The 27,788-nt window shown below is 50.7% G+C and overlaps 1 pseudogene across 1 annotated transcript; it reads right to left on the bottom strand.

Moving 5' to 3' along the window:
- LOC111538369 lies at nucleotides 1-26,520 on the bottom strand (annotated as a pseudogene). The gene is made up of 5 exons (XR_002730302.2): nucleotides 26,390-26,520; nucleotides 23,290-23,380; nucleotides 22,906-22,954; nucleotides 16,994-17,193; nucleotides 1-7,294 (listed from the first exon to the last, which is right to left on the bottom strand). The product of XR_002730302.2 is annotated as an uncharacterized LOC111538369 (transcript).
- Between the last annotated feature and the right edge of the window lie 1,268 nt (nucleotides 26,521-27,788).

Raw genomic sequence — 27,788 nt, 5'->3', positions numbered from 1 at the left:
CTAGGAGCACGGATTCCTGGATCCCATCAGCATACAAAGCAGCCACTGACTGACCCCCAGGACCAGGATGGCAAAGGATGAAGAGGACCGGAACTGACCAGCCAGCTGCCCCTCTTGCCTAAAGACTTAAACCAATGCCCTAGTGAGGGGGCGTTGGGCATTAAGCCTTGACCTTTGCTATGCTCATGCTGTGACTCTATGAAACTTTCCTATAAGTCTTTGCTTGTGTTTACCTGCTAGCAAACTGGAGTGTTTCCCTCCCCAAGGGGGTGTCAGTCTTTGTTGACTGACTCTGTCATCACCCTTACGATGTCTTGAATGGAAGGATCCCTTTGGGAACTTCTCAGGAGGGGGACCTGGGCCAAGGGCTTGACCAGCATCCTGCTGGCAACTCCAAGGCCCTGGGTGGGCTTCCGGAATGAGCATGTTACTGAATCACCAAAAGCATGCCCCACCTGTCTGGAGATCTTTCTGTCCTTTTCTGGGGAATGGGGTCGATGGGAGCAACCTCCTAGGGTTGTTGTGAGAATTAAATGAGATAAAAGAGGCCTTAGGCAGGATCTGGCATAGAGGAGGTGATCAGCAAATGTTTGTTGAAAAGGTTTGGCAGGTCAGTCCCTTCCCACCCCTTTTGCTTGTCTTACTCATCTTATTTATTCTCCAACAGCACTCCAGGCAGCCCTTGTCCACGGGCTCTCCTTGCATCAGGTAGGGGCTTTGCAGAGACCATCGACGGGCTGACTTGAGTAAGAACACGAATTATGCATGTGGCCATTTCCAGAGCACTTTCTATGTGACATGAACATGTGATTTTTATGTAATATGTGTATGTAAATGAGGCAGCCTCATTTCCAGGTGAGGATGAATTTGTTAGTATTGATTTGTGTAATTTAAAAAAGCTGAAAGGAAGAGAGGACCCCCCCCAGTCCCATAGGGTAAGACTTACATTTACATTAAAGAAACTGAAACTTGGGGGGAGGTGTAAGTATTTGGTCACATAGCTGGCAAGAGAAAGGGTTGGAGTTGGACCCAGGGTGCCACGCTAGCTGCCCTCACCCCTGTTTCCCTTCTGGCCCAGCATTATACTAAGAGTCCTTTTATTTCAAACCAAATGTTTGACAATGGGACAGTCCGTTTGAAATCCCAGCTGCCTGGGGTGGTCTTGGGGGTCTGGGTGGCCCCAGTGCTGGTACCATGTGCTGGCTTCACCTTTTAATAACGATGTGACCTTAAACAAGTCGCTTAACTTCTCTAAGTTTCAGTTTCTTTCATGGTCTAAATGGAGATTAAAACACACACACACACACACACACACACACTCACACACACACTCTCACACACACACACACCCGTGTATCTACCCCACAGGGCGCTTTTGAAGACCAAATGCTGTAATACTATGAAAGTGCTTTGTAAATTGCTGTGGAAATTGCAAGCTACTTAACCACCCGAGGCTGTCCCTCCTCGCTCACATGTCCAGTCCTATTCTCCCTTAGTGAGAACGGCACTGAGTAGGTGCTGTGTGTGTTTGTGTTCAATTAAGAAATTCCAGAATAAATAAAAATGAATTAATTCAACAAACATTTTCTGGAGCACCAACAATCTGCCCAGTGCACCAGGCTAGGTATCTGGTACAAAGATAATGAAAACAGTCTCTTGGAACCTAATTGGGGTCCTCATTTGACTAGGACTTTCTTTCGTCCCCTTTTAAGCCAACCAGTTTTGTCCGGACAAGACAAAAACAACTTGGGCTGCTTTAGAGAAGCCCAGCTCGGTGTAGACAATAGCTGCCCAGCCTCTGAAAGGGGCTGATTGGATTATGTGGCAAATGGAGGTGCAAGGATGACTTAGACGGTGACAAACGAAGTGGGCGGAGACCTGCTTTGAGTTAATCCAGGCTATTAGGAGGGGACCTTTTGTCTTCCAGAGACTGGCAGCTTTTACCAGGGGTTTTTACATCCTTAATGTTCAGGACGAATAATTTATGGTCAGTGAAAATCCAGGCCCCAGTGAGATTCGAGTGGGCTGTAAAATCGAGAGTCCTGCTCCCAGTGAGTAATGGTAGTGAATGGTTCTGTCACTTTTTGCAACTGTCCATTCATTTGATCCTCACAACTCCCTGTCCTGAGCCAGGGCCGGCCACTGCCACTCCCAGGGAAACAGAGGCTGTCAAGAGGCTCTGTAGTTTGGGCCCCACTGGATCATTGAACTGTTCCCTGAGTTCTAGAGGAAGAATTGTACCTGTCTCAGTCCTGGCCTCCTCCAGAAGGCCTCGCTCTGCAGTTCTGACTTTGCTCTGCCCACAGCCTGGAGCCTCCCAGGTCCCTGCTGTTATCTTTTCTAGCCACTACAGACCCTGTCTTTCCTTTCACAGCCAAGCTTCTTGAAAGGCCTGTCTACACTTGCTGTCTTCCTCCCTCACCTCCAATTTCCTCTTCAACCCACTGCTTCCTGACTCGCTCTACTCCGTGGAGGGGCTCTCACAAAGGTAAAGACTTTTCTGGAGCTTAATCCTTGTCATGTTTTCGGCTCATGGACACAAAGACACATTTTCATGCCTTCTCTCACAGGGCTCTGCGGCTCCGGTTCACTTCTGTGTCCTTACACTCCCCTTCACAGAGACACCTGCTCCCCCTTCTCGCATTCTTAGCGTCCCCGAGGAACTTGCATACCCAGGTCTCTCGACTTCTGGACCTGGTTCTTACCATGCTGTCTTAAGCAGTCAGGAGTCTCTGACCTGGGTTTGAATCCTAGTTAAATTACTTAGTGCCGAGACCTTGGGGTAGGTAAACTTTTCCAAGCCGGGTTTATCTCAGTTTCAAAATAGGGGTTAATCATCTTTATCTGGCAGGTCAGGTGGGATGTCTCACAGGTAAGCCCCAGATGCTATTTGAAGGGCTTGAAGCAAAGTCAATAAAGCATTCATGAGAAAACTACAACTGGAGGCACCGCTAGATTTTCGTATACATTAGGTTCCCCTGGGGAGGACTAGAGAGAAGAAAGAAGTGGAAAGGGAGGGGCGTGGAGGAGAGACAGGAGGAGAGAAGAACTAAACAAAGGCATTAAAGACACAAAACAAGGAGGAAAGGGAGACTTGGAAAATATTAAAAGCCAAAAACACATCCAAAGACGGTTTCCCCTTACGTTAGGTTGGGCTAAAAGAAAGCAAACGGGAAGAAGGTTTTAAATTGATTATCCCAATGACAAATCCCAGGAAGCTTTCACATCAAATCACCCTATTTTGGGTTTTTAACTCCTTCCATTGAGTTTAACCTCTTTACCTCCCACATCCCGGTAAAACCTGCCCCCTCCCCACCGCCCCCTTCTCTGGTGATTAAATCCTGAAGGTACACGAAGTATTTCAGTGAATGAATGCTAACAGAAGAGGCCTCCCCTCCCCCTTACCCCGGCGGTGTTGTTCAGTTTTATTCCACTTTCCGTCCTTTTCCCTTAATGAACACAGGGCTAATCTTGGGCCTTGTCGAAGGAAGAGGCTGCAGACGTTAATGAGGTTAGCTGCTGGATTCCAATATTCATCGCATAAGGAGCCTTCTTTGTCTGCGAAGGAGAAACACACTGATTATCATAATGAGGGGAACTGGCCACGCCGGGCCGGGGCGATGTGGCTTCTTAAGCCACACTTCTAATTTTGGTGATGGAGTCGACGTTTCTTTTGCTCCTCATTTAAGTCTTTGCCTCTGTCCCAGCGCGAATTCCATTCAGTGGGGTTGAAAGTTGCAGGCAGCTTTGAGAAGGGGGGCTTCGGACAGGGTTGCATTGTAGAAAATGGCTTTGTTCGATCCTTTGCGCAGATGAAACTGGCCAGAGCATTCGTTCCCTCTCTCCAAGAGCTGAGGACCCGGGGGGCCACTGGTGATCAGTTCCCAACTCTAGCTCTCCTCTGACTTGTCTCAGGACCCACTGAGGACATCCCAAACTCACTCAAGATTAACAAGTGGTAGGAAAGTAGTAACTCCTAGGCATGGCCCTAGGGGAGTGACTGCAAAGTGAGTACCCGTGGAATGCCTAGCCAGGTGAAGAAGTGAATGTATATTGGCATCCCAGAGGGCCCCCCATAAGAGGGCATAGTTTGGGGTTCAGATTTGACTCCAGCAGACTGTTGAAACTGGGACACGGGAGGCTAGTGATTAGTCAGGATCAATCAGTGGAGAGGAGATTAAAACTCACATCTGGGAATGTGGCATCAGAACTTGTAGTTCTTTTTTTTTTTTTTGAAACAGAGTCTCACTTTGTCGCCCAGGCTGGAGTGCAGTGGCGTGATCTCAGCTCACGGCAACCTCTGCCTCCCAGGTTCAAGCAATTCTCCCACCTCAGCTTCCTGAGTAGCTGGGATTACAGGTGCCCGCCACCACAGCTGGCTAATGTTTGTATTTTTAGTAGAGCTAGGGCTTCACCATGTTGGTCAGGCTGGTCTCGAACTCCTGACCTCGTGATCCACCTGCCTCGGCCTCCCAAAGTGCTGGGATTACAGGTGTGAACCACTGCGCCCGGCCTGTAGTAGTTCTTCTTTTGCCCCTTAATATCCTCACCCACATGTCCTGTATCCTGAGCCCTCATCCTCTTTTTATTCTGATCTTTGAGCTCCCTAGAGCCCATAGTTCTTTAGAGCAGGTAGGTCTCCAGTCTGAAACATGCCCTTAATTTGTCCCAAGCTCTGGACATTTCTCACCCCAAGGCAGATCAATCATGATTAGATCACTCCAATTAAACTTAGGCTCCAGTCGGACCTTTAGCCAAATGGAAAAAAAACTAGGGGATAAGGCGGGTAGTTGGAGCAAGAAAATGTTATTAGTTGAAACCTTATGGGGCCTTCCTTCCTTGGTGAGTCTGTTGGCTAATGGTTCTCTGACATCGTGAATTAGAATTGGATACTGTTTCCAAGTTAGCAAAACCAACTCTACCCCAGTGCCCCACGAGAAAGAACGTGGAAGGATCTTCCATTGGCAGGTTGGGGCAAAAGCCTGAGGCAATCTTTCATCCCCTTTTGCCAAGGTGAGACTTGCCCAGTGACTGTGATGTAGTTGGCCACTCTGTCTAGGGGAGTGTTCAGACTACGGGTGGACTGGGGTATAGACCTCTGAAGCTGAGATCACACGAAAACCTGGCCTCCCTGCCATGTAGCTGTTGGAGAGTAGAAAAATAGAGCACGCCTGATTCTAAATGAGAAGACTTTCTTCAATAGTAACGAAGAATCAATGGCACCCTCCTCGCCCTCAGATACATGGCAATCATTAACATACAGGCCCCAAAGCCACTGTTAGTACTGCAGGAGCTCCTGTGGACAGTCAAAAGCCTGGAGAGGGTGTGGAAGAAATCAGTTAGCCCCGGGCAGGTTCTCTGGGCTTTTGTGCCCAAGGCTCCTGTAGCCTTAACAAACTTTTAAAAGTTAACTCCCCACATCCCCATCCTGCTTGGGTTTCTGGACTTTTCTGAGGCGCTGGCAGAGGGATCTCATTGCTTCCTTGAGTGTAGGGGCAGCCCCTTGAACCTGGCTCCTTTGAGTCACTGCTTTTTCTGCTTCTGTTGCCTTCTTCCTCGCCTGTCCTTTCTCTCAATGTCTCCTTCTCTTTGTCCCTCCCCAATTCCTGACCTGGCCCTCCTGGGGTGCCCTTGGCCAGCCCCGTGCTTCCTCAGGGTGTCCCAGCACCAGCCTGGCACAGAGTGGGGCTCAGTTAGAGTATGTGGGATGTAGGGTTTTGCCAGGTGAGTGGATGGAAGGACTCGACCGCCACAGCTGAGCCCCCAGGTGGGCCACGCGAAGAGTTCTAGGTACAAAGGCTGGAGGGTGGAATTCATTTTTGAGAGGGGTGTGAGCAGTTTCCGACCCTGGCCCCACTTGAACGGGGGCCTTGCTGGTCGCGTCCTTGCATTCATCCGCGCGGCCATCCATCATCCAACAGTTGATCCTAACTGAGCACATCCACAGCCCTGGCTCTGGCCTGGGCACCTGCCACCGTAGTCCATCCCTTGATGGCCTCTGTGTTCCCAGGAGGGCGGGCCGGGGGGTTGCCCCAGGGGCTGGAGCAGTGGACTCTGGCTCTATAGAGGTCAGGCTGGAGGGTGTGAGGGCACATTCAAGCTATCCCCAGGGCTCTGCTCTGGTCGGAGCCAGCACCTTCTCCCTCTCTGCCTTCTCTGCCCCATCCCTGATGCTGGCTGTTCTGGACCCCTGGCCCTGAGTCTCTCAGGACCAAAGTGGGCATGGGAACAGCTGTAGTGTGTGCCCCCGGGCTTTGGCCACAGGTCTCCCTCTCGAGGTGTGGTTGTGACTGCGACCCTTCCCTTGCCATGATGCCTTCCTCCCCCGGGGCTTGGTCCAGCTCCTTAACCCTCTAGCAGCTGCTGGGGCCCGTGTCCCATGCGGAGGACCAGCAGGGGAAACCTCCAGGGAGCATCTGCAGGCTCTGCCTCTGCCCAGCTGCTGACTTGGCTCTCCCTGGTGGCTCTCCAACGACCAGGTTCCTCACCCACCCGGCACTCCGCTTGCTCTGTCTCTTGAGGTGGGCCTGACCCACCTCCCCTTCTCTGCCTCAATCCCTGGGCTCCGGGGCTCAGCTCCACAGCCCTCTGCCTAGCAGTCTGGTTCTCCCTGCCAACCCCATACCTGTGGTCACCTGGCCCTCCTGAGGTCTGAGTGTCACTACCCGGACCCAGGAGCCACTCCCACTCCAGCCGCCTGTTTCCAGCAGGTTCCCAGTGCCCCCGACAAGCCCCTGCTGGTGTCTCCATCTCCTGCCAAGCATCCTCCAATGCCTCCTCCTGTGGGCCTGGCTTCCGGGCTATGGACAGACTCCTCTCCCTTCCCAGAGACCCCTCGTGATCGTGCCCTGGTGGGTGTTGCCCCTGCCTGCCTTTGTCTCCGCCATGGCCCTGAGAGTCCTGGGCTCTGCCCTGCCTGGTCCCTTGCTCCCCACTCGGTTCTGGGTTTGTGGCTGCCTCTAACGCAGCCCGTTGCTTCTTTGTACCTTTTCCTGTCATTGGGCATCCCCCACTAGTCACCCCACTCCACTGAAAAGCAAAAAACTGCAGGTGAGGCCAAGCCCCGTGTCTTTCTTGGGTGTGTTTGGCTTTTCCGGGATGCTTGTCTTGCCGTGATTCTAACTGTCTGCCCTTCCCCAAGGCACATCGTGGGCCGTGTCCCGGCTGGGTTGGCTGAAGAACTGCTGATGGAAGCGGCGGAAGAGGCCCCGATGGGGCCCACCACCCTGGACCCAAGTCTTCTTCCTGGCAGGCCTCTCGTCTCCTTCGTGGTTTGGGGTGAGTTTCTTGCTTTCTTGAGACACCAGGATTTTATTAGCTCAGCTCATGTCTCTCATCTCTGATCAAGAGTGTCAGCATTTAATCTGGGGAGCAGGCACCCTGCCAAGGTGAATCCTCTTCACATCAGCCCAGGGGGTCTGGGGGCCAGAGAGCTGCCCGGAGTGGAGACCCTTGCTATACCCAGCAAGCAGGTGTGGGGGTCCACCCTGGCTGATGGCATGCTGTGGGCCGGCGATGGTAAGTGGGGAGTGTCCACCTCCACTCTAGACCCCCGAGAACGTCTCGGGCCAGGCACACAGGAACCCTCAGTATGGTTTTGCCGAACACATTGTCAGAAGGGATCCAGGGGGCACTTGCCCTGCCCACACCCGGCCCAAGGACCCATTCAGAGCGGAGGAAATGGGAATGCCTGCCTGCTCCTCAGCTAGGAAGACATTTCTTTCCACCAGCCGTGGTAGCGTCACTCTCTGCGAGAACAGTGGTTTCTCACGCGTGAGGCTTTGATAATGTCCTTGGATCAAATAGTGGTTTTTGAGCAAGTTCTTCTCTTTCCTCCTTTCCTCACCCCTGAAATTGCAATGAGATGGGAATGTTTTTGTTTGTTTAAATAAAGTCAGCAATGGTCGAGAAGAAGAAAGCAGGGGATTGGAGCCACACAATTCACTCGAGGACTCATCATTTGTTTATTTGTGTTTTACTAATTCAAGATGCATCCGGGAGCCGCCCAGGGCTCGGGCTTGGGGTTATTCTGGGGTGCCTGAGGTTGGGCTTTGCACTAAGGACCAGAGGGTCTAGTTGGGTGCCCTGGGAGCACCCATGCAGCAAGGTGGCTTGCACGGCAACCAAGCAAGGTGTCGTGGAGGGCAGGGGCTCAGGGTCGCATGTTGGACGGCCACGCCAGGGTGAAGGCTGGGCCAGCAGGAGGAGAGGAGGCTCAGCTGAGGCCACTTTCCTTTCTGGTTCCCAGGGACTGATCCTGTGGCTCACTCAGGGTGATGGGGTGTTTTTAGAGCCAGCCGCCCTGGGAGGCAGTGTCAGGATCCTGGCATCCCTCATATCTGACGCGCCTGGGGCGGCCATTGGGGTGAATGAGTGCAGTTAGACTTCCAGAGAATCTGGGTGGGCGCTGAGAAAGTTCTGAACCATGGGGTGAGGCTGGTTCCATTCCCCTAGACATTTCTGGAGCCCTGAGGGGGCCCTAGCACTGTCCTTGGTCCAGATGCCAATACTCCTCACTGGAGACCCACACATGGGGTCTCTGAGAAGGAAGTGGATGAACAGAGCTGCACACCGAGTGGGGCCCAGCCTCTAGTCCTCAGCCGTGTGCATGCATTAGCCCGTGTGCAGTTCCCCGCCCCCTGTCCCCCGCTCCCCACCCCCCCTCCCCCACTGCCACCCCCACCCCCGGAGTATCTCTGGTTTCCAGCGCAGCCTCCGTAATGCTCTTTAATCAAACAGAGGATTTGGAGACAGCTCTTCTGCAGCCCTGCCCTTCTCCCCTGAAATTGAAATGGGATGGGGATATTATTTTTAAACAAAATCTGGCAGCGTAGGCAGAGGGGGCAGAGGCGCTCTAACCTGGGGCTGTTGCCTTTGTCTGCTTGTTTCTGCTCTCTCTGGAGAGCCCCACAGCCTGGAGAGACGGGGGGAGTGTGTGCCCAGGGCTAAACCCAGGGAGGGGGCCCAGGAAGGCTCTGCCCTGTGACATTTACTCCAAGGCTAGCATTTGCTGAGCCACCTGCAAACACAGTGATGTGGAGAAGAGGCCTGGGAGGGGAGGTTTGCACAGGGGCAGGATGCTGGGGTCCTGGCGGGGGATCGTGTCCCAAGCTTACTAGAATGCATTTGAGTAGCTGGTCTGAGCCAGATGCCATCAGCTCCTGGACTGGTTTCTCAGGGACATCTCAGGACTTTCCCAAGGTGGACTAAGCCCAGGGGCAAAGTCAAAGTGAAGGCCAAGGGCACACAGGTGAGGCCCTGACAGGATCAAGCTTTGGCAGCCCCTGGCTCTCAGGGGTTGAAATGGAACCCTCTTTGCACAGAGTTCTATTTCAGGTGCTCATGAGTATTTCGGTCTCAGGCACTAACACGGATTTGGGGTTTTTTGTGTCACTAGGTAGAAAATAGGTAAAAAATATACCATGTTCTCAATTCAAGAAGTTGAAACGTGACTTACTACGTCAGCCTTGCTGATGATCTTCTCGGGAACTGTTGAAAGGCCATTATTATTATTATTTTTTGAGATGGAGTCTCGCTCTGTCGCCCAGGCTGGAGTGCAGTGGCGCCATCTGGGCTCACGGCAAGCTCTGCCTCCCGGGTTCACGCCATTCTCCTGCCTCAGCCTCCCGAGTAGCTGGGACTACAGGCACCAGCCACCTCGCCCTGCTAGTTTTTTGTATTTTTTTTTTTTTAGTAGAGATGGGGTTTCACCGTGTTAGCCAGGATGGTCTCGATCTCCTGACCTCGTGATCCGCCTGTCTCGGCCTCCCAAAGTGCTGGAATTACAGGCTTGAGCCACCGCGCCCGGCCTGAAAGGCCATTATTAAGTGCTGAAAGACATGATCATTTTCAGGAAAATTCTATTTTGATGGATTGGCCAATGCCTGAGCCACAGTGAGTAGAGATGAGACCCTGTCAGACCAGGCAGTGAGCCGTAGAGGACCCTGTCACCTCGGTGGAGGGCGGTGAGGGGTCTCTGGCCATTTGTCATCGTGCTAAGTGGTTCCTGGGTCCGCCTCTAGTAGGACTCTTCGGGGTGGTTGCAAGTGTCAGGATAAAGATGGTGGTCTGGTCTGGAAACTGGCTCTCCTCTCGCACCTGCCCACTCTGGGTGGCTGGGAAAGGAAACCAAGAGGGCAGCTCAGGCCTGAGCTTGTCGAAAGGAAGAAAATGGCCCCTCATTCGCTCACTCGCCCCCACATCCTCTCACCTGCGAGTTGCTCATTGCTGCTTTCAGGGCCCCTGACCTCATGCCTCCTGAGTTGTGATTCAAACCCCAAACGTATTTCCAAGTACATTTCTCCAAATAATGTCAAAACCTGGCAAGACTTAAGGGCAACAGGATGCATGTGTTTCTTATTCTTTCATTTACATGAAATAACTTAAATGTGTTTTTTATGAGCAATCTGACTTCCAGAAAGAGTGAAAAGGAATATCTACCCATCTTTAATGAGCTTGCTAATGAATTATTCCTTGCAAAGAGGAAGGGAGCTTTCCACAGAAGGGGGTGTGGAGGGAGACAGATTCAGGTCCCAAAGGGTTAAAGGGCAGCGGACAATGTGGAAGCCAGCATTGTGAGCTGCAGTGGAAAAGCCCTGGGTTGCTGGGAGCGGCTTCTCTTTAGGAGACTGGAATTAATGAGTTGTGAATCGTCCCCTAGGGCTGGTTCCCCCTCCCGGCTGTTTCTCTGGGCCCTATCCCCTCTTCCAAAGGAGGAATAAGGAAGTCTAGCCTGGTCTCCCATCCCCGATTTGAGCAGATGGAAAAGTCTAGAAAAGAGGTGTACCTTTCGAAACGAGGCCTCTCAAGTGTGGGGTTCCTGGTCTGCAAAGGAGAAGGATGAGTCTGCGGTAGGAGCGGGTCTTGTATGGAGCCCATTCAGAAAGGGCGGTCCCACACCTGGGCTGCCCACAGGTTCTTGGGGAAGTCTAAGGAAAGAGGAGCCACAGAACAGGCTTGCCTCCTTGGCATGGATTGGGTCAGTGTTTCAGAGCCAGGAAAGGTGGGAGTGCAGAGGGCCCCTCGGGGCTGGTGAGGAGCCTGCGGCCCCTCCGCTCCCACCTTTCCTCCCAGGAACCCTGCAGGCACCGCAGCAGGACGGCACATTGCCAGAACAGGGGTCCCAGCTCCAGCCAGATCCCGTGGACACGGAGAGACCCCTTATCTGTGCCAAGACGAGCTCTGCGGTGCCTGAGAGGCCCATAGATCTGGAATTCCTAGGGCCTTCTGGGTTTGAGTCAGGTCCTGAGGCCAGGGCCTGGGCCCCAATCCTCACCCTGGAAAACGGTGGTCACTTTACTCAGGACAAACTGTGATGAGGACTTGGGACGTATCTGTCTGTCCTCTCAGCTCCTGTCACCCCCGAGCCCTTGGCGATTGTGGGCGGCCCGTGTACAGAGCAGGTGCTGGGTCGCTGGGGCCACCGTGGGCCTCCCGACATGAGGGACTGTGTGTGAGAGAGGAGTTCATTAAGGGAGAGGATGGTGGTGGAGGGTGTAGCCATGACTTTCTTAATTGCTCTCCAATTTCTTTGAGCTTAAAAATAAATCCAGATGGAGAGTTCTTAAGTCCCCTACCCTGGGAGAAAGGAAGGCTGCCCACCACCTTCGGCTTGCCTCTACTCTGAGCAGTGAATAGGGTCTTTGGCAGGGGCTTAAGGAGGAGACTCTTAGCCTGGGAGCTCCCAGGGCCGTTTCAGATGGAAACAAAGGCTCGGGCCGAGAGGAATGTGGGGGAGCCCCCTGTGGGGAACAGCCACCTGGGGATCACTGGGAGGGCTGAGCGTAGATGAGTTTTCCCAGGTCCTGTGAATGCGCCTTTTCAATGGAAGGTGCCTTTTCTTCAGATGAAAAGAAGAAAACGTCAATTACCTTCCCCTGAAACGGAGTGTGTGTGTGTTCCCTCCCAGGGGTTGCGTGGGGCCCCTTGCCCTTGTGTGTGTGTCAGGAGCTCCAAGGCTGCACAATGACGCACTTAACCAGCCACCGGGTTCGCGCGACCCTGGGATGCTCACGCTCTCAGATTCTAGGGATTGATTTTAAAAGTTTCTTAGCAAAGGGGAATCAGAGTGGTTGTGCCTGTAAACAAAAATTTGATCAACCGGGGCCTGATGCCCGACATACAGCCAAAGAGACAGAATGGGGCTGCGGGGAGAGAGGTCCGGGATGGAAAGTTGGGGAAGGAGGACAGTCGGGGGCCAAAGATTGACCGCATGTCTGCTCCAGTCTCCTCGCATGTCTGCTCCAGCCTCCTCGCTCACAGTGGGCTGTTCCTTCTGCCACTCCAGCCCTTACTCTGGGCCCTCCTGGGAGTGGACACAGAGTGATTCTGTACTCAGGAAGTTGGGGGTAGGGGGCTCAGAAATCCACAGGGCTGCTGTTTCATGGTCAGGGAGGAGAGGAGGGGGTCATCACGGCCCGCAGGGTTGGTGGGCAGCTGCGAGAGAGGGGACCCTTTGGGTTAGAGCGAAACTGTTTGCACCACCACTGCCCCAGATTGCCGTAAGGGTGGGGCCACTCCGGAGGCACCAGGAGCAAAGTCCCTGCCATGATAGGAGTGGGGCCCGGTCTCGGTCTTGGCCGGTCACTGACTTTGCTGCTGCTGGCTTCCAAGCCTCATTTGTTAAACTGGGTACTAGCCTGTCAGTTCTCCATATTCTCCAAGTCAGAAGGAGCCTGGGAGGTCAATGCTGGAAAGCAAGGCCCCTGTTTCACCAGAGTGGGTCTCCACTCACCTCCTGGCTTGTCATACTGTCGCTACTCGGGACTTGCCAGGTGGACAGAGGAGAGAGTTCTCAGCTCTCTCCCGCAACTCGGGAGCAGTCTTCCAGACACCTGGTTACAGCGTGTGCTCAGCCCTGACTGTGGGTGTGACCTTGGCCTCTGTCTCCAGTCCCCTAGGCCTCAGTTTTCCCATCTACAAAATGGGCAAGTACAGACCTGTGGTTGTCCAAGTGGCCTTGGCGCTCCGGCAGTCTCGGGGTTTCTTTGGGCCTCCCTGGAGGTCATTTGTGGTTTGTTTGCTGGGTCTTTGGAGTTGTTGGGACTTTGGGGGTCACTGGTCCACTGCCCCCCCTGCTTTAGAGATGGGGAAACCAGAGATCCCAGAGGCCCGGAGCCTTGCCCAAGGTTGCACAGTGAGCTGGCAGCAGGCCCTGGAGGTGAAACTCCTGCCAGTTGCCAGCTCTTGCGTGACCTGTGTGGTCAGGGGGTCACAGTCACCGGTCATTAGTGTGAGTCAGAGCCTGAAGAAGGTTCCCAGGGGCTGCCGCATGAGCTGGGGTGCAGGGATCCTGTTTTGTGGGGTATTATTCCAAACAGGAAGGCTACTGGGCTGGTCTGGAACACCTTTTTGGTCTGTAGAGTGACTCTTGTGTAATGAGCCCGGACTTGTGGCTTCAGAACCAGGAGATGTTGGTTCCCTCCACCCCCGTGGCTCATTTTGTGCCTTTTGGGTCCTGAGACCCTCGCCAATGCCTCTGTTGGCACTATGGCCCAGTCAGCTGAGAACTTCCTGAAAAAGCCAACAGGATGACAACTTCTGGAAAAGTGATCATCACCCGCCTGCACTGGCTGCCCATCTTAGACTCAGCTTTGCAAACATTTCCAGCTATCTCTTTGTGCTGCAGTGTGTGGTAATGAACAGCTCACAAAACCTCGGGTCGGGCCTGCACCTGGTTATTACCATGGTGGGCTGCAGCTTTTGTTTTGTGACCTTGGTTGCTACAATACCTGCGAGCTGAAATGAGGAATCGAAAAATCGCCAGCTTCAATTAGACGGGCAGACCGCCTTTCCCAAGGCTGCCTCCGCCACTCCATCCATTAACGGTAAACAGGCACCAAAGAGGCCCTAATTCTCTCTAATTGCCCACTCCTGAAGCAAAGAGGTGAAATTCCAGGAAGAGGCATATGTAAACATCCTCTGTAACCTGACCAAGTAAAATTAGAGGGCTGATGGGGGCCTGCGAGAGAGAGAGAGGGGACATGATTTCAAAAGATGTCCCAATTACCTCTCCTGTTTTCATAAATGGGTCCGTAACGTCCGGGGCCCCAGCCTCACAAAGGCACAGGAAATTAGCTCTGCGAAGAGCTTGCATTTGTCCGGGGAAGTTGTAAGGGGGTGGTATTTACTCAACAGGTAGGAATTATGAGATCTGAGGCAAGACTGATTATTTGTTAACGACAGGCTCTATTTCTTGAGATCAACATTTTAATAAAAATCATCCTTTTAGGTCTTTTTCTGTTTGAAACAGCCATAAGTTATTTATACCAAAGACATGCCAGATCAATTAGGTGCTGTTTGCCTCCAGAAAAGAGTAACTTTTAAAATCCTAAGATGCAGAACTGGGGTTTTCTAATCCCGTTAAGCTGTAGAGGATGGTTTTGGAGTGTTCACCAACGCTTTCTGCGTGGGTCATGAGCTCACTGCACGCGCTTATGAGGTCTTTGATCAAATGCTTGTGGCAATGACTCCTCTGGACCCTATAAGGAGGCCGCGTGTTTTTCTTTGGTTCCAGACAGTGACTCATCTCTGCAGCTTTTCTGACATTTGTTAAGATTCTAGCCCAGCACTGCGTTATTAACACATCACGGCAAGCCCAGAGCTGGCACACGCAGCTTTTAAACCAAGGCACGAATTTGCCGGGACTTCACTGTAGCAGAGCAGCCCGGGGTCTGCACACAGAGTTAATTAAGGACAGTCAGGGACTCTGAGGGTTCGTGGGGTCCCTGGAGCAGAAGCAGGAAAAAACCCAGATGCTCCTTCCTGCTTCTGATTTCCCCGCTCCTATTAAAAACACAAAAAAGAACAAAGCAAAAACAGCAAAACAAAGCCCTCGGCTCTGATTCCTGCGGGAAATGGCAGTGCCTTTGGTCTCGCTGTGTGTTCTTGGCCTGAGTCTCGTTGCCACCTTAAGGCGTGGTGATGGTGAGAGGCCACCCCAGCCACGCGCAGTCTCGGAGGGAGGGTGGGAAACGGTCTCGAGTGGTGGTCACTAGATAATGGGTGGTCTGGCAGCCTTTAGGTAACCGAAGCCTGCCCCTCAGTCACCCATGCACTGATCACTGCTTCCCTAACACTTATTTTAAGACTTCTTGTTTCTTGGTTATCAAATTAACCAGTTATGGCAAAACAGGGTTCATGAAGGGCCAGGCCAGGGAAGTAGAGTTTAGGAGGATTTAGAGGCAAGAAGTGTCCCCTGTGCCCTGGCTGGGTCTTGGACATCCTGGCTGGAGACATGACTGACTGGGAATAGAGACGCAGAGGCAACAGGGGTGGCCCAGATGGCAGGGGTGGCTTGGAAAGATCCCTGAGAGGCCTGGGGACAGGTGGTCTTGGGAGTCCCTGAAGACCTGCAGGGGGGCGGGCAGCTGGAGTCAGGTATCTCCCGAAACCGTTTTTTTTTTTTTTTGAGACAGAGTCGTGCTCTGTTGTCTAGGCTGGAGGGTAGTGGTGCGATCTTGCCTCACTGTAACCTCCGCCACCTGCGTTCAAGCGATTCTTCTGTCTCAGCCTCCCGAGTAGCTGAGACTACAGGCACGCACCACTACGCCCAGCTAGTTTTTAGTAGAGATGGGGTTTCACCATGTTGGTCAGGCTGATCTCGAACTCCTGACTTCAGGTGATCCACCCGCCTCGGCCTCCCAAAGCACTGGGCTGACAGGCATGAGCCACCCCCCTGGGGCCGGGACCTGTGATCTGTGGTTTCTGCCTTCCCCAGTTTCCCCACATCCCTCTCATGGCCTTTCTGTTTCCTGGGTGGCTTTGTGGTGGCGTCCCATGGTCTCCCCCTGGCTTCCTATCTCCACCTGTGCCTAACCCAGGAAACAGTCCCTATAGAGGGTGTTTTCAAACAGACCTTGTCCCTGTCCTCCTCCTGGCTCAACCCCTGGCTGCCCCATCACCCAGCTTGCCGTGCTGGTGGGATCTCAGCCGTCTCAGGCTACCTTTCTATGACACCTCCTCACCTTAAGTAGACTCTGAACAGATTTTAAAAGCTATTCATTCAACACATTTTTTAAATGAATAAACTGCTTTTTTTTTTTCTGTGTAGTTTTCAGTTTACAGAAACACTGGTGGGAAAGTACAGAGAATTCGCAGACCCTCTCACTCACGCATTGCCTCCGTGTGGCGTGGTCTGTTGTTCCAATCGATGGAACAACTCTGATGCATGATTAACTAAAGGCCTTGGTTCATATCATTAGGGCTCACTCTGGTGCACATCCTGTGCGTCTTGACAAATGTGTCATGATACGTGTCTGACATTGCTGAAGTCAGCTTTTCTTAAAGCTTAAAAGTTTGGGAGTATTCTGAACCACGTTTGGCCCAGCCTACTGCCCGATTAAAAAAGAAAAAGCAAAACAACAACAACAAAAAACAAGTTAAAACGTAAGGCAAATCTTGACACTGAAGACTTAATGTGCCTGGCCATGGTGCTTCCCAGTGCCTACTGCAATGTGAACAAAATTGCCGCAGTGTAGTTGTCTGTCCAGGCATATGACGTGTGTGCCATGGTTTTGGGAAACCCTGCCCATTAATAGCCCTGCAGCCCTCTGTGGGCTGCCCTCCTGGCTATACTCCGCTTCTCTGGTCTCCTCCAGGGCCTGCCATCCTGCTAACCAACCTGGGCACCTTGCTTCTTCCAGAGCACAGGTTCATGCCTTGTCTTCATGGCCTGGGTCACTCCCCTTTCTCATCTATGCAGTGCCCTAAGCCTTTGGGTCCCACAGAGCACGACTTAGGTCCATGGATGGCACCAACCCAAGTCTGTTCCATATTCCCACTCCTGCCCCTTCTGCTCCATAGGCAGCTGGTGGGTGAGGGGAGTGAGGAGAGAAATGCATGGCTTCTCCAATTCCACACTTGCTGGAGGTTGGGGAGTCCCTGCTCCAGGCCACCCCTGCCCCTGCACCCCGAGCTGTTGTCCTTATCCACCCTCCTCCTCCTTGCCAGCCTGAGTGAGGTTCCACTCTGTGACCTAATGCCTTCTCCTTACAGCCGAAGCCATCACCTGGATTCCTACGTGGGAACGGACCTCGGACGTGGGACCCCAGCCCCCCTCCAGCTCGAAATCGTAAGTGGCTGGAGTGTAAAGAGCACACACACGTGGCCTTGCTGCTGAGGGTGGGGCCTGCCTCCTGGAGCATACTGCCAGGCGGACCGCGTGGAGGGGCTGGCGGGCACTGGCCGGGGGGTCTGTACACGGGGAGGTGGGTGCCCATCGAGTCAAGCCAAGTGCAGACCTGGGGCCTCCTGTTTTCTAAGACGGGAACCCCCAGCCTCCTTGTGTTGTCTCTGTGGCAAAGGAATTCTATAGGCGGCTTCAAATGTCGGACCCCAAAAGAATTTCTTCTTTTTCACTCTTCTAAATGAATGGCTCTTTCATTATTGAGTCTCCCTTTGGCTCTTGTGCCGCAGGGCAGACTAGGATGGAAGTGCCCTGTGAGCTGGGGGGCCTTCAAAGGGCCAAGGAGAAAACGCAGGCCAAGGGACCAGCCTTCCAAATGGGCTTCGAGCTCCAATGACCTCCGCTCACCCCCTCGAAACGTCTGGAAAACATAATGGGCAGATTTTCTGTCTTCAAAGTTTCCGGCTAAACCTCTTCAAGTTCTTTATTGTTTGGGACTGAGACACTCAGCCATGGTAATGGGTAGTTTCTTTTGTATTTGCCTTGAAAGGCCAAAATATTTTTATATTGCCACAGACAAAGCCACCTATTTAAAAATGAACTCCATGTCCGTCGTTTCCCACCAGGAGACTATGTACCATGTGTGTGTCTCTATGTATTCTGGGGTCTTGAAACAGGTTTCTCATGGGGATGGTCATTCACCACGATCCAGAGGGGCAGAACGGGAGGTGCTTGCCCTGCCCAGGGGGCCTGGGGAACGTGGGCTCTCATCTCAGATCTGCCCCCAGTATGTCTAGGACGTGAGCCCCAGAAGGATCTGGGAGTGAACTTAACATTCACTGTGTCTCTGCTCTGCATCCGCCATTCGTGTGTGTTTCCGGACTGTGGGCTGTGTGTACCTTGGTGGGTGACTCAGTGAGAAGAAGCAGGAATGCCAAAGATACTGTGAATGTTCTGGGTTTTGTTGTTGTTGTCGAGAGGTGGTTTCACTGGTATCTATTGCATTATATAGGAGATGACTGGATGAATGAATGAGTGAAGCAAGAGGGAAAGAATAAACAAGTAAACAGGTAAAGCAGTCAGCAAGCCAGGATGGGAGTGCGTGTACATAAGACCGTGGTTCATCCGCTTTGATGCCTAGGCAATCAATGTATAAATAGAAAAAACCCGTTGAATCACTAAGTAATAGAGCAACACACAAAGCAATATCAGGTGATCATAGTCTAAGGGATATGTGTAATTCAAATACATGCCTCTGACATTTGACAATGAAAAAGAACCTAAATAAAAGAAAGAATGGATGCATGAGTAGTGAAGTGCAGAATGAGACAGATTTTGAGGCCTGTCAAAATGAAAGGATGCAAGTTAGGGAACAAGTGATCAAAAGGGAGAAGGGAAGGATTTTTTTAAAAAAACCAAAACAACAAATAAAAGACAGAAAGTTAAAAAAAAAAAAAAAACAAAAAACTAGAGGATGAGTAACTCTATAAGGAGGACCATATCAGGCTATTGTAAGCTAAACATTAGGACTAATACAAATAGTATATGCTCCTGGCGTAGAAAAATAAAGAAACCACAGAGAAAGGGTTCAAAGAATAGCAAAGAAAGAAAGAGGATCCAGTGGGTGAAATATGAGAGTGTACTTTTACCAAAAGTTATCTAAGCCTGAGCACTTGAAGTCTGCACAGAAATAAATCAATGACAAAAGAAAGAAAAAAGCCAAAAAGTCTATATTGCGTGTGTGGATGAATGAATGAGCAGTGAGAATGCGGTGCCAGGCGACACGGTGTCGTGAGGGGTTTTGAGTCATCCAGTCCTGGGCACTGAGGTCTGTTAGATGAAAGGATATGAGAAAGATAATGTTGATAAATAAAGAAATAGGAAAAAAATGTAACAAATGTTAAGTACAGAAATACATCAATGGGTGATAAATAAAGAGGTAAAAGAAGGCAATGTGATAGGTGGTGGCAAAAGATCATCACAAATTAAGGGCTATGGCTGGTCCACTTCTAGAAAACCACAGGCTATCCATTAAATAATAAACATCTAAGTGAACAAGTCAGTGAGTATCTAAACAGACAAGGATGAGGTGAATGAGAAGACGTGGCCCCATGGGTCCTCCTGATGAGGGTGTTGGGGTCCCCCCTGGGCACCCCAGCTGCATGAGAACGAAGGACAGGAGGTATGGAAAGCTATGACACAAGAGAGAAAGGAACAGTAAAAAGAAATAACAGCCAAACAGATAGATGGGTAAATCCACGAGAAGAGTTAGGCTAGGACTTGTCATAAGGGCACCTGATTCTACTAATAGAGGAATAAATGTCAAACAGAAAGAGAGAAAGCAGGAAAGAAGGATGCGATGAATGCAGGAAGGAAGGAATGAGTGAAACATGGAACCGCACGGCCAAGGATGGGCGTTTGCGGGTGGCTTTATGATGTGAACAGCCGCTCCATGGCACTGAGCTCCGAAGACAGAGTGCAAGTGAGAACGAGTGAGAGAGTGAGAGAGAGAGAAACAATAAAAAACGGGAGGAAATGTGAAAAGGGAGAAAGGAAGAGAGGTAATATATTAAGAAATAAATACATGCATGCAGATTTCAGACAGAGCCGTGCTAGAACAGGAATGAAAGGCTGTGTGAACCAAGCAGGCCGCTTACTTGGCATTGGTGCTGCTGGTATGGTCTGCTACCTACTCAGCTAAGGAACGGCTCAAAGCATACACATGGGAGGGAGGAGTGGGGCCACAGAGAGAGGGCCCATTAGTTGCAGATTATGATGTATCCAGTTAGATGCACCTGCCGTCTAGAAGTGTAAAAATAAGTATTTACATAGAAAGAAAGACTGAATGGATGCATGGCGAATGCATGAATGAATGAATGACAGAAAAGATTCGCATTGACCGATGAGGAGGGCGTTGTAGACAAGGGTGAGGGTCATTGATCCTGGCTGCAGCTCTCCAAAAGAATGACAGAAAGAAAGAGGGAGTGGTGGAAAGAAACAATACAATGGGAAAAAATGAAAATGGAATAAAAGGAAGTGAAAGAGATAATAAATAAGTAGATCGAACAAGTTGATCAAAGGGGGCTGGTTTAGCACAAGCCATCCACATTAATTCAAATCTGTGGCTCTGAAGTTTGTTTTAAAAATTACCACAAGTGAAAGACTGAATGAAAGAATAGATGCATGCATTCCATAGGAACGCAAGAAAAGGAGCGGGGAATGGAAAAATTGGAAGAATGAGAGAGGGAGAGATGTAAGAAAAGAAAAAACTGAAGTAGGCATATGAACGAAAAGGCACTTCCTGGACAAGCACTGAAATATAATGAGACAATTTTATCCATTAAATATAATAAATAGTAAACATTGAGGTTAATCAATAAAAGCACAAATACCTGAATAGAGGAGTGACTGTCTGAATGAATGAGAATGGATGATTTTCCCTATCCTCTGCACTCAAGGCCCAAAAGAATGAAAAGAGAAACCAAGAGAGGAGAGAATATGGAAATGTATGACAGGATGTGTATAAGCAATACAAACATATTGAATGAATAAATAAAGACGTAAATACGTGGGAGAGCGGACCGTGCAAGGACAAAAGCAGGAGAGAAGGCAGCAAGAATTATGACTAATTCAAAACTGGGTTCCTAAGATAGTTAAATAAATCCTGCACCACATCCCCGGGGAAAGGAATTAACGAACAAAAGACAGCCCCACGCGGACCGGTGTGCAGAAGGCTCCGGGGACCGCAGATTATAGTTAATCCAATTCTGTGCACCTGAGGTCCATAAATAAAAGAACAAATATTGAAATGAAAGAATGACAGAAAGAATGAATGGACACGTGAACGACTGAATTAGACATGGAAATGCCTGGCACAGCCAGGAAGGAGCTGCCCATGGGATTCTCATTCATCTCACTCCGGGCACCTGGGGTCCATAAGCATGAAAAGAGGCAAGAAGAGAAGTGTCAGGGAGTCAAAGATAGAGATAAGGAAAGGCAAAAATGAAACTAAATGAAAGCGAAAGGGAAAATAAAGAAAAACCAATAAAAAAGAGAACGAATATGTGGGTGTCTCTGTAAGAGCAGGATCTGTTAGGATTAGTCATAAGGCTGTCGGTAATCCTGAAGATGGATGAGATAATCCAGGCCCAGGTTCCCGGGGGAGGGAAACTGGAGAAAATATAAAAAGAAGTGAAAAAGGAAAAAGGAAAGGTAATAAACAAACAACCAAAGTGATAAATGGATAGTTAAGGGAGGTTGTCTGAGCAGGGATTATAATTAGTTTACATACGTACTCCTTAAATAGATAAATACATTACACCTTTCAAAGAATAAATGAAAAATAGAGAGACATACCTGGCTCCAAAACAAGGCTGTATCTTCTGCCACTGTAATAAAATAGATGCAATTGAGGTTCATAAATAAAAGAATAAATACTTAAACGTAGAAGGTGACTAAATGCGGGGAAGAAAGATTGCAAATAAATACATGGGCCAAAGATGTTTGTTTTGCCCGTGGAGTTTTAATTAACACAATTAATAAGGAAAACAAATACCCAAAATAAGAAAGACGGACAAATGAGTGAGCAGATGACAGAGTGAATGGTGCTTGATGAAGGAGCACTAGTGCTTCAGAGACCAGCCTGAAGGTGATGACCGGGAGCCCTGATTCATTTGATTCTGTGCTCCTGACTTTATAAGAACCAGAGGATGGCTGGGAATGGTGGCTCATGCCTGTAATCCCAGCACTCTGGGAGGCCGAGGTGGGCAGATCATGAGGTCAGGAGTTTGAGACCAGCCAGTTTGAGATCAGCCTGGTCAACGTGGTGAAATTCTGTCTCTACTAAAAAAATACAAAAATTACAGGCATGGTGGCACGTGCCTGTAATCCCAGCTACTTGGGAGGCTGAGGGAGGAGAATTGCTTGAACCCAGGAGGTGGAGGTTGTGGTCAGCCAAGATTGCACCACTGCACTCCAGCCTGGGCTACAGAGCAAGACTCTCTCAGATTTAAAAAAAAAAGAGAAGAAGAAGAAAGAACCAGAGAAATATAAGGAAGGGTGAGAGAAAGAAAGAAAGATACAATTTGGGAAGCAATGAATAAAGAATAAAACAACAGTCAATAAATAGGACTTGTGAATGGAGGCCTTTAGGCCAAAGGTTATGATTCATTTCAAACTGTGTTACTGACGTCCATAAACAAAGGACTCAGGTCTAAATGAATGAATGAATGACTGGAAGAAAGGGTGGCAGGAAGGTAGGAAGAAAGGAAGGAGGGAAAAAGGGAAGAGAGGAAGGAGCATTCTTTCCAGTTCTGTGTTCTAGACAGTGGAATGCAGTGGTCCCCAGGGAGGGTGGCTGTTGGCATGTCATGTGCTTGTCACATACACTTGCCCTGGCTCAGGAAGACCCTGGTCTTGGGGTGCTGTTGCCCTATCTTGGCTGTGTGGGACATTTCACTGCATCTGTCTCTTCCTCAGTTTCCCCATCTGTAAACTGGGAGTGGCACCAGCTGCCTACTTCAGTTGACCTTACGTGTCCCTGTTGACGGTACCCCATCTATGGCCTGGACAGGCAGGAAGGGCTTGGACCCTGGGCCCTGCATGAAGGTTGCATGAACAAGTGGTGTGAAGCCTGGTGGGTAGTTTGGCCCTTCCCTGGGCATGGGTCACCTGTGCAGGAGGTTTTGCCCGCCAGGGGGCAGCAGAGGGTCAGGGAGCAATAGGCCCTGGGTGGAGCATGGGCCCCGCCTGCTATGTGCCACCCTGGGTGTGGCGCCTACTCACATCCAGGGGTTGGTGCAGGGAAAGGCAGAAGGTGGCCAGGGGCACCTGAGAAGGGGGGACCCAGAAGCCCCGGGACCCAGGAGTCCTGGGCACCAGAAACCTTGTTCTTGCAACTCTCTGCAGTGTGCTCAGGCCACCCTCTGGCCTGGTCTTCCATGGGGCAGGGCATCCAAGCTTCTCAATTCAGTGTTCCCTGGGCAGCAGGTGCACCTCAGCATCCCTGGGGTTGCAGAAGTGGTCTGGGGACCCTGGCTCCCTTGACATGCCATCCCTAGAGCCTGCTTCAAGGCCTCTCTGTCTTCTCAGCTGTTTCACGATGTGTTTTGTAACTTGGTGGGATCGCGTTTCACTGTGTTGAGGTTGTCTCTTCTTGGACTCACCCTCCGAGGGACTGCAGGGGCAAATCTGGAGAGTTGCTCATGCTGAAAGTCGTCCCCCAGGGCCTCCCAGGTTCTGTTGAGTCTCTTTTCTCTGTAGTGGAGGAAATGTGCGTAGTTCTGTGTTGTGTGCATGTGTTTGTCTGTAAAAGCAAGGACCAAAGTCTCCCCTGTTGACCTCTCAATTCCTATTTGGGACATTTAAAAACACTGGATTCTTAACAAGTGCCTGGAGCAGTAGGAGCACAGCTTGGATGGACTCAGGACGATGGCAGGGAGCACGTGGGAGGCAGGGGAGTGGGGTGGGGCCAGGTGGTCTGGAGCGGTGCGGGTGGCGTCATGCCCAGTGTGACTCTGTAGACACTGGGTGGGATGAGGGGGTGTGGGTGCAGGCATGGATGGGGCTGTTGCTCTAGCGTGATGCTGGAGGTCTGAGCTGATGGCGGCAAAGTGGGGTGCTCAGGAATCAAAGCTATGGGGTTATAGACAGGATATGAAGGAGGGAGGGAAGCAAGAAGGGGGTGGTTCTCACGCTTCTATCTCCGGCCGAGTGGATGGCAACAGCATTTAGAAGGCGGAGGACATGGAATTCATGTGTCAGGAGCCACCTTCTGAGCCTCCAGTACCACGTGTCAGGGCCACATGAGCTGGGCCTCGTGGGCCTGATGTGGTGCTGGGGCCTCAGGGGTCTGCTCTTCTCCTCTTTCAGAATCTGGGGCTCCAGGCTCTGCCTTGGCTGGACTGAGGTCTGGGGGGTGCACTTATTATCCCTGGGGACACCTGCTGAAGCTTCTCCTTGACAAGTCAAGTGTCGCTGTTGGATGAGGATGGGGCGGGAGGGGCTCAGGGCAGAAGAAGACCAGGAGGGTCTTTCAAAAGAACTCATGTACGGCTGTTAAAAAAAGTCAACAGAGGCTCAGGAAGACTTAAAGTGTGCAGAAGGCGGGGAAGGGAGGGCCCATTGCATGTACCAAGAGAAACTGGAAGGAACAGGTGACTTTGGCTGCTAGGAGAGCCTTATGCCAACATCTAGGGGCTGCCCTGATGGGTCACAGTGGGTCGAACTGAGCCGATGGGAGAAGCTCTGGGGGTGGGTGGTACCCTGGAGGGTAGGTGGGTTTGGGTTGCATGAATTCTCTGTGTCCTTTTGGAAATGCGGAGACCATGAGGGGGCATCAGGGCTCTTAGGGTCTTTGACCCTTAAGAGTTTTGCATCTGGAATTCAAAGGGTCTTTAGTTCCGGGATGCTGAGGTTCGGGATAGGGTTCCTAGTGGCAGAAAAGCCAGGGATAAAATGTCTTTCACGTGCTCCCCACCCAGTTCTTTCTGAACCAGTCCCACAAGGTCCGAGTTGTGATCCTAGTGCTCCTGTCTGGTCAGGGCCTATCTTTATGTGTTCGTTCAACTTTTAAAAATGAGAACAAATTCTGTCTCTTGACATTGTCGTTTGCATGCGCCCCACACACAAATCCTTTCCTGGTGACACCAGGAGCCACAACTCTCCTCGGCCACCTCCTGTGACTCCCAACTCCCTCCTTGGGAAGCTTGGCCTCAGGGCCTCTGGGACAGACAGGCCACGAGTCCCCCTGCGTCCCGTTGTGTTCCTAATGTAAATGGTGTGGATGACATTTGACCTAGAGCAGTGGGAAACGCATCCACCACTCAACATCCTGACATGTCACCCATTTTACATTCTTACGGGCATATTTTTTTTTAAAAAAGAGTGTCTTTTTTTTTTTTGAGACAGAGTCTTGCTCTGTTGCCCAGGCTGGAGTGCAGTGGCCAGATCTCAGCTCACTGCAAGTTCCGCCTCCCGGGTTCACGCCATTCTCCTGCCTCAGCCTCCGGAGTAGCTGGGACTACAGGCGCCTGCCACCTCGCCTGGCTAGTTTTTGTATTTTTTAGTAGAGACGGGGTTTCACCATGTTAGCCAGGATGGTCTCGATCTCCTGACCTCGTGATCCACCCATCTCGGCCTCTCAAAGTGCTGGGATTACAGGCTTGAGCCACCGCACCCGGCCAAGAGTGTCTATTTTTTAATGAGCATCCCTTCTTTAAAAAAACCTAATTGCCATTAATCACCACATACACTTTTTTTTTTTTTTTGCACCCTGCCCCTTCTGTTTAATATTCTGTCATCAACATTTTCCCTTGTTCCATTCATCTTCATAACCTCACTGGCTACGTTGTGCCTTGTTGAGTGGCTATGGCATCATTCACAGAACCTTTCGGTTATTCTTATGTATAACCACCTTTTAAAAATATTATGAATAATGCCACAACTAACTGCTTAGAACACCCTTTTTTTCATTTTTAAGAATTATGTTCTTCCACCCAGAAATTATCATTGCTTCATTACAGATCAGTTTCCCCTGCTAGACTGTGAGCCCCATATGGGCAAGGAGCTTATTGAATTGGCCTTTGTATCTCTGATGCCCAACATGTTGTAGACTCTAAGTAAATGATGGAAGAGTGGATGGAAGAATGGAGGAAGGAGTGAGTGAGTGAGCGTTCGGCTGATGGATGAGAGGGGGAAGGATGGGTGAATACATGGATTGGTGAGTGAATGAATGAATGAATTTCCTTTGGTTAAGTCCCTTGAAAGAAAGGCTATGCATCTTTGTATGGATATTGATTAATTTTAGAAGGCTTACAGCATTTTACAATGTTCAGCAATGTATGACTATTTAATTAAGATCTGGCTAGTTTGTCTCTGTTCTAAAGTGCTTTGCATTACTTTAACTTGCATTGCCTTAATTACTAATGACGGGCGAACACTTTCACCTATGTTTGTCAACAAATTGTATTTTCTCTTCTGTGAACTGTTTGTCCAAGCCCCTTGGGTCATGGCTTTCGGAAGAGAGTGGTCCCAGGTGTCCTTGGGATGTAGGGAGCTCTTACCTCACTGGAGGCATTCAAGGAACCAGCTAGGTAGCCCTCAGGGAAGATAGTATTTAGGAGATTCCCATGGTGTGGGGTTGGCCTAGGTGGCCTTTCAGGTTCTTTACAGATCAGTTTCCCCTGCTAGACTGTGAGCCCCATGTGGGGCTTTGCTTATTAGGATTTGCTTGTCCCTGGGAAGTGGGTGATGGGGACAGGATACCTTCCATTGGCAGGTGGAGACACTGCAGGCTGGACCTCCTGGGGGTGCTCGTGAACGCTGATCTTGCCCTCCATAAAACCCCGGTGGGACAGGAATAGCTCTCCGAACCTCCAAGGTCCAGACAGCCACATGCTAGCACCCTGTACGATCAGTTGGTGGCCTTCCCACCAGCCCAGTCTTTGGGGTTTAACTGATGAATGGAACATTTTGGATCAGGACTGATGGGAGAATCCCCTTTCATTTTTCTTCACCTGGGGCAATTACATTCCAAGGAGCAGAATAAAGGGCATGTTCTGCCCAAAGCCTCAGGGCTTACAGGTCAGTCACAGCCCTTTGGGGAGGGCACATCACCCAAGGAGGGCTCGCCCTTCTTTCCAGAGCATCCTCGGCTCTCAGCAGAGCTGCTTTTGCCCACCCATCCCTCTACTATAGCACTGAGCACTGTTTGCCTGTGTCAGAATCACTCACCCACATGTTTAGCTTGGTATCCAAGCTTGGGAGGCTGACGATGACTTTCAACATGAATTGCTCCATCTACCCATCCATGCACTTGGCCTACTTATCTTGATGCCGTGCTTTTGGCTTTTTCTTCTCCTGAAAGCAAACCCTTTCATTTTGGGTGGGCTGTGGTGCGCCATGGGCTGTGGTTATGAAGCAAACACCTTTTCTTGTAACTCCTCCTCCGGGGTTACTGCTCTGAGCACATCCCAGCTGGATCTCATCTGCCACTGTCACCCACGGCTTCTTGCCCATGGTGCTTTCCATGTGTCACACACCACGACTATGACCCAGGGTCGGGGTCCCAGAGTAGCCCTGGGCCAAGCCCTCCACCCATGAGCAGGGAGGTCCTGCCCAGGCCTCACCTTGCCTGGCGCATGGTCCCTGCCATGAGCTTTGCGTTCAGCCTTTCAGCTTCCTCCACCAGACGGCAGTGGTTGTAACTCATCCATTCATTCCTTCATTCCTTCCTTCATTCACTCACAGCCAATAAACATTAAAAAAACATTAGCCAGTGCTATACTAGAGCTGGCTCCCAAGGACACACTGCCACATTGCCTTTTGAAAGGAAACAATGAACATTTTGGTAAAGGGGCCGTGCTTGTGTGTTGGTGACAAGGTGAGATCCCTGAGTCAGCTCAGGCTCGTAGATTCGAGTTCTGTTGCAAGTTTCAGTGCCCCTCTGACTTTGTCCCCTGTACAACTAGGTTGATTAGGAATCAGCCAACTGTGTTCCCTGGGTCCTCAGAAATCACAGCCCATATCCTCGAGAGGCCAAAATGAGAGCCAGGGGTTCCGAGATGAGTGGCTGCTTCTGGCTGTGAGCAGGCTTTCAAGTCATTAGAACACTCTGGCCTTTCCTGGAGGTGATCTTGGAGCCATTCCTGCCCCTTTCAAGAGG

Source organism: Piliocolobus tephrosceles, chromosome 6, assembly GCF_002776525.5.
Source record: "Piliocolobus tephrosceles isolate RC106 chromosome 6, ASM277652v3, whole genome shotgun sequence".
In the NCBI taxonomy this organism is placed as follows: Eukaryota; Metazoa; Chordata; class Mammalia; order Primates; family Cercopithecidae; genus Piliocolobus; species Piliocolobus tephrosceles.
This window is presented reverse-complemented; position numbering and strand designations above follow the sequence as displayed.